Consider the following 4,253-nt stretch of genomic DNA (forward strand, 5'->3'; position numbering starts at 1 on the left):
TTTGTTCACATAACAATTTGAGTGATTATTACCAAATATATTAGTTCTAAGTAACTCTAATCTATGTAAACATATATGATTATGGAGTATAAATGTTAACTCACTTTATTATCTAGAAAATTCCAATTTGATTATGTTGAGACTTTCAGTAAAGAGGAAAAAACTGAAGTAATAGTCTTTATTCATTAACTAGGATGAAAGAATGATTGATTGATTGTTTAATATTTAAACTGTTCTTCCATGTGCATTGAATTAACTCCTCTGTTGATAGGGTAGCTGTCATGCATAATGCTTAGACAGCTTAAATAACGAATTATTTCATTAGAGGAACAGCAGTATCATCATTGTTATTTGTTATTCATACAAATTATGCTAATTATTACCATGTCATATTTTAAGAAGCTTAGATGAAGTCCCTCAAAATTAAGCAATAGTTTTAGGACAATAAAGTAATATACTAAGACATTCCATTTGCAAAATAAGGGTTATATTAGCCATGATTTTAGAAGATGACTTTTAATCTGTGACTCTACCATTTATTTTTCATGTATTCTGGATCTATTCATATTTATTTAATGTCATTCATTTATAATGACTTATAAATAATAAGAATGGTATACTTTTATCTTTTTTTAATTTATAGAGTTAAATGTTGTGTATAATTATTAAACATTTTCTCACTAGTCCATTTTAACTCAGCTGTAATAAGTGATATTCATACCTGGCATTTGGACTGCTGAAGTCCGTCAAGAGGCCATAATTACATAGCTCTTCTCTTGTATTTATTGTGTACTAAGATAATTGGAAAACTATATTTCCGAATTTCAGATGTTCAACTAGTATCCTGGCAGAGAGAACATAATACTGTTGAGGTTACTCAAAAAAAAATATGGCAGACCAATTTAATTCAGTTTTTATTGAAGGGAAGCTATTTCTGTTAGATACAATGGTGTATGCAGAGTTTTAAAAAACCGTCTTTGTTCTCTAGGTCTTTAAAGCGTGGCGATGGATCAAGGTGAAACAATAATTAAATAAAAATGATAATGAAAAACAAAATAAAATGTGTGTCATAAGAAATTATAAATAAATTGTTATGCAGTCCAAGAAAGGGGAAATCACATCCAATTATAAGCAATTAGGACAGGACTTTCACTTAGGTGGGACTTACAGGGATGTTAAAAGATGACTTTAAGAAATTTTAAAACAAAAGAATTAATATAATTTTCATATGTAGAGATGAAGTGCTGAAGGCATTCTAATTAAAAAGGAAAATACTTGAAAACATAAGGCATATTTAAGAAATGCCAATTAGTTCAGGATCAGAAATGCATGTAAGTGCTGTGTGTTAATGAATACTGCTTTATTTCACTACCTTATTCTTTTTCAACCTTCACTCTGGAAAAGCAAAATCCTGTTCTCCTGTCACCATAAGAGAAGTAAAAGCTGAGAAAGATGGAGCAGAGATATATATATATATATATATATATATATATATATATATTTAAAATAAAAACTTTAGACAAGTTAAATTTAACAGAGTCTATTTTTGCAAAAAAAACTTCATGAATCAGGCAGCACTCTAATCCAGGAGAGGTTTAGAGAGTTCCATCCAGGAACATGGACTGGCAGCATTTGTAGCCAGAAAAAGAAATTGACACACAGAAGCAGCTTTATTGGTTATAGCTTAGCATTTGCCTTATATGAACATGATCTGGTAGGTTGCCCACCTGTGATTGGCTAAAGCTTGGCTGCTGTGATTGGCTAAGACACAGATGTTTGTTACAAAAATATACTCTTAGGTTACAGTACTTTTTTTTTTTTTAAATACTAAGTTAGGTTGCAGTTTTCTATGTGGAAATTCAAAATACAGAGGCAGTTTTAGGTCAAATGTAATGTAATTTAACAATTTGTATCTTGGTTTTGTTTCACTAAAATACACTATATTTGTGTTCTGAGACAGAGTCTCACTCTGTCACACAACTGAAGTGCGGTGGTACAATCTCGGCTCACTGCAATCTCCCCCTCCTGGGTTCAAGCAATTCTCATGTGTCAGCCTCCCAAGCAGCTAGGAGTACAGGCCTGTGCCAGTAAGCCAGACTAAGTTTTGTATTTTCAGTAAAGACAGGGTTTCACCATATTGGCCAGGCTGGTCTTGAACTCCTGACCTCAAGTGATCCACTGGCCTCAGCCTCCTGAAGTGCTGGGATTACAGGCATGAGCCACCACACTGGGCTTAAAATGCACTTTAGAAATTTTCCAATCATACACCAGAAGGGTCATGGAGTAAAGATTTGAAGGTGATGTTTTTCACTTTATTCCTGAGTGAAAACTTCCTTAGGTAAGAAGAAACTGAAAAAAGTCATGAGGACTAACTCCAGCTACCACGGTTCCACATATACCTTTTTTTAGGTAACTATTCTGGGACAACCATCTGCAGTTGTACTTTCCATTAGATGAGTCAACATATTCTGAGCAATATGTTTCAATGTCTGTCATTTTAAAGAGAGTCAAGAAGTCATTCTTCTTAAATTATAGCTTATTGTGCACATTTTCAGATAATTAATGTTCAGAACATTATATTTTAACTAATTATTTCTGAAAATAGCACATTTTTAATGTATAGCCTAATTCTGTACCTTCTTGGAGTCAGAAAACACAAAAGAATCATATTGCTGGCATTACTGAGCAGTTTTAAGAACAGTCAGTTTGGAAAAAACAAAATTGGGACTCAGAGCAAAAGAATATTTTATACAAAACATTTTTGTCCATTAGTATTCCAGTTCTTGATCTTACTGTTCTTAGATATCATGACCTTTTTATTTCCTATTCACCACATGCATTGTATTTAATATAACGTATTATGGCTTAATTCAAATTCATTAAACTACACAATTAGCTGCATATTTTAATGCTTTTTCTATGCTTTCCCTCCCCCCCCACCAAAAAAAATGATTCTCAGAAATTTACACATTAAAAGCAAATGGAATGTCCTTGAGAAAGGTTCAGTAACTGGGCCTTAGTAAATATTATAAAAGCAATAATTTCTTCATCAGTATGAGAAACCAGTTTCAAAAAGCTTGAAGAATATGAATTAAGTGTTCTCTGGGAGAAATGGAAAAGGTTAAAATTCATCATTTTAACTGATAGGCTTTATACGGGAAAATAAGTAATGCAAAGAATACCAAATGCAGTTTTAATTTTGTTGTTTTCCCAAATACATTTTTTAAGGGAAAAATAGTTTAATTATTTCAATTGTAAACATGCTTATGATAATTATTGATTTTATGTTTAATTGTCCTTAATAAGATGTATCTCTGAGTTTTAAAACACTGAATAAAAAAATTATCACCATTTTACTTTTAAATGCAGTGCAACATGTAAATTGTAATTTTAACTATTTCATGTTTTATGTGGTTAGATTATCTCTGAGCCTGTCTTTCATGGGTACACAGAAATAGAATTAATTGCAATTGTAAACTTATAACACCAATGTATTCGCAAGACTATGAAATCAGGTTTTTTACAAAAACTATTATTTCTATCTTTTAGCTTTTCTTCATTTCCTGGGGAGCAAAATTAGATAAAGTGCAAGGTCATCAGCTCTTCTACCAAAAAAGGAAAAATTAGTAGTGGTAGAGTTTGACACCAAGATGAATTTTTTTTTTTCTTAGTTTAACCTTGTTCTGATTAATGCTCTGCCAAAGATTGCTGCTATCAATGAGTGATATGGAATCAGTTCCTTTATTTACAAGAGAAATGAGAAAGGTTCTCTCCCCAAGCCTAAATATTATAGATTATCTACAGACAACAGGAATCAGAGGATTGCTATATTTCACAGGAATTTTGTTGAGTTTGCTATTTTTGTCTCCTAGTTTCTTAATCTACAAGGCAAAAACCCTTGGAAAGAACCACTAACAGTGTTCCTACCACAAATGAAGAGCACAAAATTCCTGAACATAGTTATTAAAGGGGACAAGAGAATGTTATCTTAAGGAATATTAATGAAAAGCTTTGGTTTTATTTAAACAAAAGGGAATTTGTATGACTGATTCCAAAGGGAGCTTGTGGGACCTACAGGAGTAGGCTAGACAGCAGAATAGAGATTAGAACCCAAAAACAGAATTCCCTTCACATGAGGGCTTATATTTAACCAAATGGAGTTGTGGAATTCTTTTGTAAAGGGTAAAAGAAGGGCTGGAAGCTTGATTTTTCCAGAGGCATTTATGTTTATGTGAGTGAGAAAGAGCATGAAG

Source organism: Pan troglodytes, chromosome 14, assembly GCF_028858775.2.
Source record: "Pan troglodytes isolate AG18354 chromosome 14, NHGRI_mPanTro3-v2.0_pri, whole genome shotgun sequence".
NCBI classification, from domain to species: domain Eukaryota; kingdom Metazoa; phylum Chordata; class Mammalia; order Primates; family Hominidae; genus Pan; species Pan troglodytes.